Raw genomic sequence first — 15,717 nt, forward strand, 5'->3', positions numbered from 1 at the left:
TTGGGACAAGAGGCAAAATCATGATCTCATTTGGCAAGGCAAATACAAAGACAGTGTCCCAGAAAGACTGATGTGAGGCACTTGGGGAGAAGAGTTCCTCTGTGCAAATTATTTAGTAGCTTCCAATCCAGTGCAATAAGCATTTAAAAATATTTATTAAATGTTGATTATGTTCAAAGACCTGAACGGTCTAATTCAGTCTATAGTCTAATAGTCTAATAGAAATACAGGATCAAAATGTTAATAAGTCCTTGCATTCTGAAGGAATTTACGGTACACTTTACTGTGTATTATTACAATATGAATAGATAAGTTAGAATATTTTAATTTGAAAAGGGAGAGAGTATTCAGAAGTAAGGCATTCAATCAAAGCTTCCTATTGGAGAGAAATCTTTGGCTGAATCTTAAAAGAAACTGAGTTATGAGAAACACAGGTGAGGAGTCAGTGTATTCTAGGCAAGTATAAAAGCACAGAGATGTGATATGGATTGTGAGTATGGAAATATCAGGTAGGGTAATTTGGTTGGAATTGTATCTGGGGAAGAAATAATAAAAATGAAATATGAAAAGCTTGGAGGCAGGCTGGAGCACACTGTGAAAGGTTTAAAATGTGAAGATGGAAATTTTGTATCTTATCCTAGAGGGAGGGCAAAAGGAGCCACTATAAGTTATTAATTCTTTGAGAAGTACAAGCAGTACCAATGATACCTAAAATTCCTCTCCTTGTGTCCCCAGTCCATGGAAGGGAATGGTCCATTGCCATTTTTTTTACTGTGTTCTTTCTTTACTTTGAACCAATTTCTCTGTCTGCCTAGGAAAAGTAAACACATTTGCCATAAGTTATGGTTTTAAGTGAATGTAGGTGGCAGAGTATCCTGACAATTGGATTACTGTGTCCACTTTTCTAGGGGCATCTCAAATAAGAGGAAGGTGCTCCTGATACATGTTGTTGCTGTTGCTGTTGCTGCTGTTGGTCCTTCATTTTCCTTGACTCCTACATGAGTTAGATTTAAGTGAGACAAGAGTTGTGCAAAGCTGTCAATCACACTCTCTCTTCCACAGTCATCAAAGTTCAGTGGCAAGACTAAAATCAAGACTGTTGGTGCTGGCCTGGGATGCAAGAGATGATCATGGTGGCTTTGAGGTCTGACCAAGCTGTAAGCGCTCCGCAGTATGGGCCACCTTCATGGCCATTGGAGCATTTTTTTTTTCATTTATTCATTCCTCTGTGGAAGTCTCACATGCTTGGGGTGGTCATCTCTTAAACTTACTAAAATGTCTGAAGCCTTTTGGTTACTTTCAACCTGTTTTAACCCGTCTACCTAGATGGTTTTACTGGGGTGTGGCCATGGCACACCCAGGCTTCTTGGAGCCACAGGTGAGAGTTAGGTGACAAGTGGACACCAAAGGTGGATGAGCAACCCTGAAAAAGGTTTGAAAAGCCTTTACACCAGAGACGCCTGTCTTTTCTGAACACCCAACGCACCTCTGTACAAGTTGTAATTCCTCGGTGTGGTATAAGCTCCTTGTAGTGAGGGACTATTTTCTTCTTGCATCTGAATTTTTGTTCTCTAATGTTGTATGTTGGAAATAGCAGGGACTTAACAAGTTGATACTGAGTTATTGAAATAAGGCAAAAGGGGAAACACCTTGTGTTATATACTATCTGATTAATTATTTCAATTATTTCATTAATAATTGCATTCCTAAAAAGTGTATTGATTTTCATTAGAGGAAAAAAAACTGGAATTCAAAACTGAAAAATTTGTCACATAGGTCATTGTAAAAGGAGCAATGGGTATAAGTAAAATTATGGTAACCTACCAAAAATCTGTTCAAATGGAGACATCATACATTGGGCATACAAAACCAAATCACACAAAACCTGGCTGACATGACCAGATTTGAAATTTTGCAAGATTGGTCTGGAAATGAAGAGTTAGTGTGATGTAAGTGAAAGGGATGGCCAGGAGGACCTGACAAGGGGGCAGCAATATCTTAATTGCCCACCACCATAGGCTAGCTACTTCTTAGAAAGTATTGGAACAAACTTCAAGGCTTGATTGGTGCAGGGAAATGAAGACTTAGTCTATTATTATTACTTCTTGATCCCCGAAGTTCAAAACAAGTAGCTTTTGACACCACAAATACTTCCCCCCAAAACAGCTGAAGAATGCCTCCTAATACTGATTGCATAATACCACTTAACAGTGATTATGACAAATAGTACATGCTTTTTTCAGTTGATCCATTATTTACAGAAAGGAAGTGCTTTAATAGCTTGATACCAACTTTGTCCACTGAATTCAAATTGAGTTTGATTGCCTTTTATTGTCATCTTTATTTACATCCTAATAGACATTGGGTATATTGTTCTTTTATACCTGCCTTCTTTATTTCATGTCACTTCTTTCAAGTTTAGCTTCTTAAGGGACCTAGGTTGTGAATTGTGAGAACTGGGCAGATTCTCTGAGTAGGGAGCTGGCATAAAGTGATGGGCTAGGCAGATACTTAATGAGAATTTACATCATGATTAACTTCTGCATGATGCTGTCCACACTTTATCTGATTTCATCTTCACAACAACCCTATGAGACAAGTGCTAAAGGTGAGTAAATTGAGACTCAGCAATCTGAAATGATTTGCCCAATGTCAGAAAGCTAGTATTTAAATGCAAGTTTATGCTACAGTGCCTCTATATGATTCTACATGAAGGGTGAGGGGTTAAGCAAGATCATGATGAAAAGTGCTCCATTATGCACCATTTTAGTTTTATATGTATTTTGCATGAATGAATCCTAACAACAACGGAAGCAAAACAAACCAATGACAAAAAACAAGGACTGCTTTTACTGATCTTTGTAAGTCCATTTCATCCCTCTGGTTTTTTATTTTCTCATCCATAAAATGAGGGGAGAGTTGGGCTTTGTGGTCCCCAAGGTCTCTTCCATCTCTTAATCCATGATCTTATGAACTTGATATGAGTCCAAACTGCTGTATCTGATTTATGGTGTGTCTTGGAACTCCTGGAAGTCACTATTAAATTAAAAAGAATGAGGGCTAAGATTCAGGCCTGTATGACAATATTTAGACATAGAACTGGATCTGTCTTGAGACTATTCCTGCCAACTCTGATTTTAGCAGCAGTATTTTGCTACATGTTCTGGCAAGCACAGGATCCTCCAATTTGGTCAATAGGCAGTACTTGTCTACTGTATCAAAGGCTGATGAAAGATTGATGAATACTGTCAATAACTGTAAGTTTTTCTCAACCATTTCCTTGATGAGAAGAAATTGGATATAACAAGGATGATTCGGATAATAGTGCCTAAAACTCGTTGGCACACACGAAAGTTATTAGCTTAGAAATTCCATCCTTTGACTTTTTTAATTGTTCTTATATTTTTGTTGCAGAATTTAGTAGCAATGATTATCTAGGATAATGATTTTATTTTCTTGGGAAAAAATGATGAAAATTACCTGTTGTGTATGAAGGAACTATACCAGTGTATTTCATTAAAAAAATAAGTTGGCAAGGATTAGGATCTGTCATTCAGGAGAAGGGATGGAATAGTGGAAAGAACACTATATTTAGAGGCAGAAAACATAGGTTCTAATCCTAGTTTTACTTTTGTTGATTGTGTGAGGTTGGGCAGGTCACTGTATGTCTCTGAACATCAGTATTCATATTTATCGATATTTCTATATCTATGTTTCTATACAGATAGGGTATATCTATATGTCTAGAGAAGATCTATCTCTCTGTCTTTCAATCCATCTATTTATTTTTCTATCTATCTAATGAAGAGCTTGGACTAAATGATATCCAAGGTCTGGATAGATCTATTTCTATCATCCTTTGATAAATTTAATAATGGACACGAACTGCTATTGAGACAATTGGGGTTATTATGCCATACTTCTCACTTTTCCTACTTAGAAGACAATCCCAGATCTGGATCCATTCAATCCACAATTTCTTTAGCCATTACCCAATTATTAAGCACCCACTTTGTTTGTAGTTGTTGTTTACAACAAAAAGTGGCAATATAAATATTTTTATACACATAGGTTCTTCTTTACCTAAAAAGAGGGGTGAAACACTTTGTCTTAGACTACTTGGGTGCTTGTTTTTGCATCCTGTAGGCCTTGTTAAAGTTACTTAAAAGTGGGGTTTGACTCATATCTATGGTTTCCACAGAAGTTGAGAAAAGAAAGGTATTTAATGATTTAATGTATAATGTAAATCAAGCATAGGACAGCTATTTATTTCCTCAGAACAAAAGAAGTGTTCGATGAACAAAAGAATTAAAAAGAAATGATTTATTTTAAAAAAAGAACTTAAACAGAAATTTGAACAATTGTATAAAAATACTATGATATTTTTCTGAGAGGTTGATACTAACCATAAAAACATTTTGTGAGATTGCTGAATTGATGTTTCAAATTTATCTCCATTCTGGAATGCCTAAACAATTCTGCTTAAGACCATGTTTTCCGGCAAATCAGTGATCCTAGCGAAAGCATTGCAATTCATCCTGTGTTAGCTTAGCAGTGGTCAGGGGAAGAACTTCAGCTGAGATAGAAGCTTGGAACAGTAGAAAATATTATGCTACCATTTCCAATTAGGACAGCAATGCATCCTGAGTAGAATAAGTGCTTAATAAATGTTTACTGATTGAACAACATGCTCGATCTTGAGAGTTAGTAGCTTCCTCCTCACAAGAGGTTTTTAAACAAAGCATGAGTGACCAGATGCTGCCAGGCCTAGAGGCCTGAGGGCTACCCGAGTCTTACCTTACCTCGCAGGTCTTCGGCTGGCCAAACCGGATAAACGTATGAGAGAAGAGACTTTCTGGAGTCGAACAAGGGTTAGGCTTTATTCAGGGTCTCGATTACATGTGCAGGGGAAACTTTTCCTTAGGAGGGAGAGAGAAATCTCCCAAGGAGGCAAAGATCTTATAGTAAGAGAATGAAAGCAGAAGTTGAAGTGGGGAGAGAGGGGAGAGGGAAGAGCGAAGAGAGGAAAAGGGAAGAGGCGCCTTCTGTCCTGTAAGGGCTCCTCCCGCGCTAAGAGCCCCTTCAGGCTTTCCTGACCCTAATTAAGCTCTCCGGCCACGTAGTTTGCACCTGAATACCGTGCCTGTTAGATAACAATAGGTGTGCCCAGATCCGGGCCAGTCTCGAGGGCCGGGATGCCTCTCCCATCACGTTCTCATGGGAAGAGGCGGAAATACACAAGATCTCACTCCTCAATTCCCTGCTGTTTCCTGGGGGGCCTCATGAGAACTCTAAGGTTTAGAAGCTCTCACCTTTACCCGCCCGAGACTGTCCACATGGAATTGAGCTTCCACCCCCAACAAGATGCCAAAAGTATGAAGGAGTTTCCTGACCAAATACTGGCTGGACTAGATGTCTCTGTGTGCAAAGGGATACAAAATCTACTTTTAACTTTGCTACTGAATAGTAAAGTGATCAGGTCACCAGTCTTCTGACTTATATTTTTCATCTTTAAAATGAATTGGCTTGTTTTATAGGTTCCATTTTAAAAATTCTATATTGTTCTGATTTTCTATTTAGATTTTATATTTGTCCCTGAATGCTAAGGCCAACATTCCTCATTATGACAGGTCAATGAATTCCTTCCCACTCTACACCACACTTTTAATGAGCCTATAAGTTTTTAGACAATTTCAATTGATTATCACTTGTGTGGGTGTCTTGAACACTTTGACAGCATTTCATTTTTTTAAATTTTTTGCCATTTAGAAGCCATGGTCAAACCTAAGAACAGTAACAAACTTTTACTGAAGGTTTAAAATACACATGACATTGTTGTCAGCTCTAGTTTTCTCCAAGCAAAGAGTATTAAAAGATAGTTTTGCTTATTTAATAACGTGTAGCAAAAGAAGTACCTCCCAAAAGACAAGGTGAGCTGAATGCTATGAAAATTCTTGAACATTAGTGATCTAATTAAAGAATTGGATAAAATTGTTATTCTACTTTAACTGCCCTTGGAATTGAGTGAAGTTGTCAGATAATCTAACCTCTACCTGAAGTTTGAAACACCAAGAAGTAACCATCTGTCTTCTATTTGAAATCATCCAGGGACAGGGACATTATCACTTAGCCAACAGGAGTGAACAACAATTTGTTAATTACCTACTATTTCCCAGTTTACCAGGTACTATGTTAAGTAATGTGTATATTAAAAAAAAAGTAAAATATAGTGCCAGCTCTCAATGATTTCTTAGTCTATTCGAGGAAACAACATAAACAAAAAAACCAACTATGTACAAATGATATCTAAAGAATAAATTGGAAAAAAATGAACAGAGAAATGACATTAATATTAGGGGGATTGAGAAAGGAATCTTGTATAAGATGGAATTCGATCATAAATTTAAGCAAGCCAGAGAGACCAGGAAATTGAGATGAGGAGGAAGAAAACTTCAAACACAAGGGACAGACAGCAAAAATAATCAAAGTTGGGAGATGTAGTAAGGATGCCATTATCACTGGATCACAGAGTACATGGAGATGGGTAGGGGTTGAGAGTCAGTTGTGAAAAGATAAGAAAAGCAGGAAGTGGATAAATTATGTAGGGCCTTTAGTGCTAAATGGAAGATTTCATAGTTCTTTTCATTTTGTCTCCTCCAATAAAATTGAAGTTAATTGAGAGCTGGGACTGTTTTTTGCCTTTTAGCATAGTGCCTGAGTATACTGAGTGGAGAAAACTAACCTTCTGATTTGATGTTTAGGAAAATCAATTTGTTAGTTATGTAGAGATATGTAAGGCAGGGAGACTAATTAGGAAACTATTTTAAAATCCAGGTGATAGGCAAAAAGAGCCTGAACTAGAATTGTAACTGTGTGAATGGTGAGACAGGGGAATATGAAGGACATACAGAGGAAGATTTGATAAGTCTTTAAATATCTGAAGTGAAGGGGAAGAGAAGTTGAAAACCATATTAAGATTGTGAAACAGTGTGCCCTCAGTTCAAAATGGGGGTGGATTTCTGAGTAAAGTAGGGTAAAGAGATCTTTGGTGTAGTGTGCTGGCAATCTATATGACTCTCTGTGCCCTCACAAAACATGAAAGGATGGGGGAAGAAAAGGGTTCTTACTTACTAGCTATTGAGCCCAGAGTATAGCTTGTGGAGGATGCTATGAGACAATATATGAAGACATGATTTGGGTAGACTGGGAAGAGAGGGTGTGGTGGGGTATTTTGTCGAATGATATTTGGGTAGCTGATGCTGTGTATACTCAGGTAGTGATCAGATTGTAACTATTCTGTGAGGCCTTGCTCAGAAGAGAGTGACTGAGTGCCTACCTAACAGAAGAAGGTGAAGTCAGGGACTATTGGGGGAAGAACTTTGGTATAGTATTGGAGACAAGCCCCTGACTGGCTATTTTAGGAAGGATGAAATACAGCCCTTGGGTGGATTATATCCTATAAGGTCATTCTGTGGCAAAAAACTACTTTTGGCTATTAATTTGAAGAGGAGGGGAGGGAGACAGGTGTCAATCCAAGTCATACTGGTAACAACTTCACAGCAATAAAAATACAAAAGGCTCACACTAAAGTCAAAGATTAAAGTAATGATGAGAGAGGCCCTACCCCCTACAGTAGTGTATAACACCTTCCCTTGAATTAAGATGAAGGTAGATTTCCAACTTGAAATCTGTCAACCTGGATCTGTCCTCTGTTATTCCTTCTATCATTAGTGGCTATTGAAGCCACCTGCCTCCAGAAGAAAAAAGTCAAGCCTTGGGCACACATCAAGGCTTTCTGTGATTTCCGTCACACATACTGAAACAGAAAGACAAAAGGAGAAGTTGAGATATCCCTTGCTTCCCACTGCTACTATCAGACCTACCCCCTTTCTCACCACTGCAAAGTAGCTACATCTTTATTTAGAGATCATGTTCTTAACTTTTTCTTGGTGTCATGAACCTCTAAGCAGTGTAGTAAAGCCAAGAGTCTTTTTTCAACCCAAAGAACTCTTTTTTCCTTTCCTTTCCTTTCCTTTCCTTTCCTTTCCTTTCCTTTCCTTTCCTTTCCTTTCCTTTCCTTTCCTTTCCTTTCCTTTCCTTTCCTTCCCTTCCCTTCCCTTCCCTTCCCTTCCCTTCCCTTCCCTTCCCTTCCCTTCCCTTCCCTTTCCTTTCCTTTCCTTTCCTTTCCTTTCTCTCTCCTTTCCTTTTCTTTCCCTCTCCTTTCTTTTCTTCTCCTTCCTTTTCCTTCCATTCCCTTCTTTTCCCTTCCCTTCCCTTCCTTTCCTTCTTTCTCATCATCCTTAAAACCTTAGACCTGTCCACTTTGAAGCCCAAGGATTGAACAAGGAAGGGTCTCTGCCCAACCTCTGTTCAATGGATGTTTTGAACCCTCCTGGCTTAGAGTAAATGTCAATAGTAACAGTTTCTCTTTCAAACAACAACCTTGAGGCTCCTGCCCCTCTCAGAATGATTTATTCCTTTTTTTTCTTTTCTATTAAATGGGCCATCCCCCTGATTAATTTTTAAAGAGATTTATTCACTGATTGGGCTTTACCTCACTAGTGAGTACCTGAAAAGGCCTTAGTCTAAAAGGCCAAGATCTCCCATTGCATCCTGGGCCAACTGCAGTCATCCTGATGAGTATCTGGTCACTGGATCTAGATGGCTCTGGAGGAGAAGTGGGGCTGGTGACCTGCATAGCCCTCCCTTACTCAAAACAAAGTCAAGTGCAAGTCATGTCATCATTTCTCTGATGTCGTGGTGCTCTTCAAAATGAAAGACGAACACAGGAACTCTTCTCAGATTGTTTTGTTTTTAAAATTCATAAAATGAGACATAAAGGATTACAAAGGGATATAAATTAAAATAGAGTTATCATAATATTTTTATGCATATGAATCCCTGATTAAGAACCCTTGTATTCTAAAGTTTACTGCATTCTGTCCAATTTCTTGTTACTGTCACCTATGTACACCTATGTCTGCTCTCCCATAAATTTAGTAGATTATTTAAATTTTCTTTCTTAACCCTTTTCCCCTTTAAACATTCTGGCTTCATAGTTATTTAACTCCTGTAATTCCTTTCTGTAGTCTGCCTCAACCATAAACAAAAGCAAGCATATCTAGAAGCACTCGTCCAGAAGCCACTTCACTTCAGTCAATACTAATTTCCTCAGGTGTGGGTTTTCCTAGTTGCAGGCCTCAGGTACGATATGACATAAGCCACAGATGCTCAGACACAATGGTAATCTGCATATTGCTAAGCATCTCCTAAAGAATATTAGTAGTCACTGGAAACATGGAAGATTTTTTATTAAAAAACCTATCTTTGCCCATTGCATCCTTTTAAAAAAAGAGCCAAATGGAATTAGATATGTGACACACACAGTTTTGAGTTCACAAGTTCTCCACATGTCTTAGTTGAAGTAATTACCAGGTAAATGCTGTTTTGGTTTTATACAGTACTGCTGGAGGTCTGCCCCTCCCCTTAGGGCAGTATGTTTGTTTGTAGAAAAACAAAATTGGCATATTGAATAATAGTGATAACACATTCCAGCAGCTCACTTTGCCCTTAAGTTCCCTGTTCAATTTTTTTTTCTTTTTTTAAGAATGACTTCCCACTGTGGAACTACATTTAACAGCATGAAGTCTCCCATCCTTCAGGGTTACACTGTACTCACACATCCACAGAACACAGGTCTGTATAACTCTACATGACACTTTTTCTTTTCTTTTTCTGCTTTGCAATTCCTAACTTGCCCCATGTGGTTCTTAGGTAGGTCACTTGATGCAAAAAGAAAAATATAATCGTTTTTGAAATGTGCTCCTTGCTTTTGGGTCAGTGAAAATCTAGGCTCAACATCTGGAAGCATATCTTTTTTCTCTTCCTTAGACACCTAGTTGAGAAAAGATTCTCAAAGAAAATACAGTAAGTGAGAAGATTGTGTGTGTGACTCAAGAAAAGTCCCTGATGGGATTTTCTCTTCTAACACTGGGACTAATAAAAAGTGAAGTTAACTTTTCACACCTCCATTTCCCTGGTATAATTGGGTTGGATGCAGTAGTCTAATGTAATTAAGAGAACTACTTGATTAAAATATAATAAGATAATATTGTGAAATTTGAATAATTATACAACTTAGACCGACTGAATGCTGTGAATAATGTAAAGTAAACCAAGACCTATTGCAACATTTGGGTGAGTCTACTTGATTTTAGCTAAAAGGTGAGGATTTACTGAGCATGTATAGCTAAAGCCTCATTTCTCTTTTGGATACAGCTCATCATATCTTACAAATCACATCCAATTCCTAGCTATACATCATACTGATAGGTGGTACACTTCTCCTTTTTAAAAATCATGCCAAAAAAGTCACATGTAGGATTTTTCCCTACTCTCATCATAATATCTTTGACATGGATAAATATAACTTTGTGAGTAAAGAACTAGATCTCAAGGTTGGGAGGGGGCAAAGGGATTCCTCCATTGTTCCAGAAATATTTATATAGGGTTTGCATACTAATGCTTTATCTGGCTTCCTTGACTTGTTATCTACTGACTCTGTGCTCTTGTGCTCCAATGCAGACATTCTTCCTATTAGTATCAGGTAACTTTGTATGCTAGTCACAAGAACTCAGAACACTACTATTTTTTTCTTCTGATTGGTCTTCTGTATCTGATTAAATGTTTGAGGCATTTCACAATTAAAATAAAGCTAACAAGATTATTGCAAATTGCTTTAAGAATTCTTCTAGGAGGGGGAAAAGCCAAGATGGAAGAGTAGAAAGTCACATATATCCTAGCTCTTCCCCCAGAGTCCATAAAATACCTGTAAAAAAATGACTCAACAAATTCTAGAGCAGCAGAAACCACAGAACAACAGAGTGAAAGAGATTTCCAGCCAAAGGTAATCTGGAAGGCTTCCAGGAAAGTTCTATCCCATGAAACACTGAGTGGAGCTGAGCCTAGCCCTTGCCATGCAGCACCAGGAGGAACAGGACTGGAACAGGCCTCCAGAACAGAATCCCCAGCAGGGAGGGTGTCAGATCCCTCAACCCACAAGCACCAAAGAAAGCTTCAAAGTCAATGAGAGGGCTTTTCCAACTGGGCGAGAGGAGAAGAGGGTTCCCCCCAGCACTGGTCTCAGGTGGTGGTGGCAGTAGCAGCATTAGTGGTCATATGTGAAGCACACAGCCTAAAGCCTCTGGGGGAATTGTGCAACTGATCTGAACCTCATCCCTGAGCATAGTCCTGGGGTGAGGAGGAGCACTAGGATCCTCCTCCTGACAAAGGATTCAGAAGTCAAGTAACTGGTTGGGGAAATGCCCCAAAAAGGGAAAAAAATAAGACCATAGAAGGTTACTTTTTTGGTGAAGAGGTATTTCCTTCCATCCTTTCCATGGGGAAGAACAATGCATACTGTCAGAGGAAGTCAAGGTTTCTACATCCAGTGCCTCCAAAATTAATATGCAATAGGCTCAGGCAATGGAAGAGCTTAAAAAGCAAATCAACAGCTTGCTAAAGGAGACCCAAAAAAATGCTGAAGAAAATAACACATTTAAAAATAGGCTAACTCAATTGGAAAAAGTGGTCGAAAAAGCCAAGGAGGAGAAGGCGGCTTTAAAAAGCAGAATTAGCCAAATGGAAAAGGAGGTTCAAAAGCTTACTGAAGAAAATAGTTATTTAAAAATTAGAGTGGAGCTGAGGGAAGCTAATGACTTTATGATAAACCAAGGAATTACAGGACAAAATCAAAAGAATGAAAAAATAAAAGATAATGTGAAATATCTCATTGGGGAAAAAAATGAATATAAAAAAGATCCAGGAGAGACAATTTTAAAATTATGGGACTACCTGAAAGCCATGATCAAAAGAAGAGCCTAGACATCATCTTTTATGAGATTATGAAGGAAAACTGCCGTGATATTCCACAACCAAAGGGCAAAATAAACATTGAAAGAATCGACTAATCACCTGCTGAAAGAGACCCGAAAAGAGAAACTCCTAGGAATATCATGGCCAAATTTCAGAGTCCCCAGGTCAAGGTGAAAATGTTGCAAGCAGCTAGAAAGAATTTGAGTATTGTGGAAATACAATCAGGATAACACAGGATCTGGCAGCTTCTACATTAAGGGAGTGAAGGACAAAGGAACTGGGATTAAAACCAAGAACCACCTACCCAGCAAAACTGAGTATAATATTTCAAGGGAAAAATGGTCATTCAATGCTATAGAAGACTTTCAAGCATTATTGATGAAAAGACCAGAGCTGAAGAAAAAAAAAAAATTGACTCTCAAATATAGGAATAAAGAGAAGCATGAAAAGGTAAACAGGAAAGAGAAATCATAAAGGACTTTCTAAAGCTGAACTTTTTACATTCCTACATGAAAAGATAATATTTGTAACTCTTGAAACTTTTCTCAGTATTTGGGTAGGTGAAGGGATTATACACACACACACACACAGACACACACACACAGACACACACTTACACAGACAGGGAGCACAGATTGAGTTAAATCAGAAGGGACGATATCTATAAAAAATAAAATTAAGGGGTGAAAGAGGAATATATTGGGAGGAGAAAGGGAGAAATGGAATGGGGCAAATTATCACTCATAAAAGAGATAAGAAAAATCTTTTTCAATGGAGGAGAAAAGGGAGGAAGTGAGAGGGGAAAAGTGTAGCTTACTCTCTTTGCATGTGGTTTAAAGAAGGAATAACATGCTCACTAATTTTGGTATGAAAATCTATATTACACTACAAGAAGGTAGGGGGAGAAGGGGACAAGTGGGTGAGGGGGATGATAGAAGGGAGGGCAAATGGGAGGAGGGAGTAATTAGAAGTAAACACTTTAGGGGAGGGACAAGGTCAAATAAGAGAATAGAATAAAGGGGAACAGGGTAGGATGGACGGAAATATAGTTAGTCTTTCACAACATGACTATCATGGAAGTCTTTTGCAAAATGACACATACATAACCTGTATTGAATTACTTTCCTTCTCAGCAGAGATGGGAGGGGAGGAAGGAAGGGAGGACAATTGGAATTCAAAGTATTAGAAACAAATGTTGGGAATTGTTATTGCAAATTACTGGGAAATAAGAAATACAAGTAATGGGGTATATAAATCTATCTTGCTCTACATGAAAAGAGAGAAGATGGGGATAAGGGAAGGGTGGGGTGTGATAGAAGGGAAGGTACATTGAGGGAAGGGGTAATCAGAATGCAAAGTGTTATGGGGTGGGGGAGGGGAGAAATGGGGAAAAATTGGAATTTAAAATTTTGTGGAAATGTATGTCATAATCTAAAAATAAATATATAAAAAATAAAAATGTATGGAAGAACAAAAAAAAAAAAAAAAGAAGAATTCTTCTAGGAATAGATCTTAACCCTGGCACAAAATGCCAATTCATTAAGTAAATCTGGGGAGATGGGTAAATTTAAGCAAACAACAACTAGTATGTATGTGTATGGGCATGTATGTTGATAGAGAAATACACAGATGCCCACATACACACAGATATAGTTCATAGAACAGACCCCAAAATCTACAATAGTTTTAAAAAGAAATTTATTAGATCATTTGTTAAAGGAGAGCAAGTTCGAAAGGGAGTGGTACCTCTTCCTGGATTCCAGAAAATTTATATTATATAGGATTTTTACAAAAGTTTTCCACACAAGAACCCCATGTAACCCATGAATACAGTTAAGCAATTTTATTGGGAGGATAGTTTGAAAGCAAGGTAGACTGAGATAGATAAGAGTAATTATAATCCAAAACAGAATCTTGGGGTGGACTCAAAGGCATGGGTATGGTAATCCAAAACAAGAATGCTTCAGGTAGATCTGGGGCTGGAAGTTCCTTGAAATATCTAGTAGCCATCTCTGGCATTCCAAGAGGTACAGGGCCAAATGCCATTCTGGGTATGAGCAACGTTTATTCACATAAAGTTGGATTTAAACAGTATCATAATTTTCCTTTGAATACTATAACAAATATTTTTATAATATATAAATATATATTCATGTGTATAATATGTATGCACATATATTCATAGTATACACACATGTTGTATTATATGATATATATGTTTATATATGTGTATATGTGTGCATATATATATGTGTGTGTGTATATTGTGTACACACACATACTGGAAATAACAATAGGCTTCTAACTCTCAGACTTATTTTGAAGTTCATATGAGCTAACATTTGTAAAATACTTAGCACAGCCCAAAACAAAACAACAATACAGATACGTATGTAATCTGGGTTTAAATCTGCTGCTTGCTTAGTTAGCTCTCTGCATGCTCCATGCCATAGGTATTTATTTTTGATTTCCTGCTTCCTCAGAAACTAGTGTGATGGCAGAGTTGCTCTCTCTCCTTACCATCCTTTTTACCTGTGTTCTCTTGAGTGGCTTTTATCTATTGCATCCAAGGATACTATGAAATAAATTGATAAGAAGGGAAGAGGGGAGGGACTTGCCTTCCTCTGCTCTACCTATTTTGCCTTAGGTCAGATTCAGGGGCAGGAGGCAATCCCTGCAGGACTGAGAATTCTAACTAAGGAGACCTTGGAGTCAGGATTGCCAGCAGGGTGGTACAGTCAGCAGGGCTGTCAAGGAGTTTGATTAGGAAAATTTGTAGGAACACTCACAGCTTTTGTTAATGAGGCATTGGCTCTCAATGGTTGGGATGCTCTCTGGCTCTAAAAAAAATGTACAAATACTTGGAGGATGAGGTTTTACTTTGGGGCTTAGTTTGTAGTAAGAAGATTTTACTGCCAGATGAGGACTCGGGTGAGACATTAAGGAGCACCCCAGCTTTGAGAACCCAGATATCCTATTTCCCTCTCTGGTAACTAAGGTCAGATATTTGGGGTCCAATTATCTGTTGAATTAAGGCAGAGGAGACTATGTCTGTTGATCTTTTGATTTCTCTGTATTCTCTTTGAAATTCAGAGTGCTTATTTCCTGAATTAATTGAATTATATATGTGCTTCATTAAAGGAATGATATATGTGCTTGATTAAATTTATTGTTAACTCCTGGAAAGTTGCTTTCCTTTTAGGAATGCAGATCTAAGAACCTGTGATAGCAAGACCCATTGGTTATATTGAGGTATTAACTGACATACTGCTCCACCCCTTCCTGTTCCACCTGTTCAACAAGCTCTTCTCCCCACAGACTCAAGTGACTCAAGCTTCCACAGATCACATGGGCCTATTAATGAATGAGAAAGATCTTCCATTTAAATTACCATTACACCAGGTCAAAGGGGAAAAACTACTGCTAATATTCAGAATGGAGCAGTTTAGGTGCCATGAAACTAAAATCAGGATGACACAAGACCTGGCAGCTACTATTAAATAGATCTTGTAATTCAATATTCCCAAAGGCAAAAAATATTGGCTTACAACCCAAAAGAAATTATCTTGAAAACATGAATAATTCTACAGGGAGAACAATGAACTTTAATAGAACAGGTCCTTTCAGACATTTCTGACAAAAAACAAAACAAAAACAAAAACAAAAAAACAAAAAAACCCCACAAAACTATTACTAACTTTGAAAAGTTAATTTAAAAGTTCAAAGAAACCTAGAAATTTGGATTCATTTGTGCAATTGGAAGGGGTTGTATATTGATGTATTGTTAACATTCCACTGGGGAAAGAATAAACACATTTTCTTTCAGAGCCTTAATATATTTAA

Source organism: Notamacropus eugenii, chromosome 5 (genome assembly GCF_028372415.1).
Source record: "Notamacropus eugenii isolate mMacEug1 chromosome 5, mMacEug1.pri_v2, whole genome shotgun sequence".
Classification (NCBI taxonomy): domain Eukaryota; kingdom Metazoa; phylum Chordata; class Mammalia; order Diprotodontia; family Macropodidae; genus Notamacropus; species Notamacropus eugenii.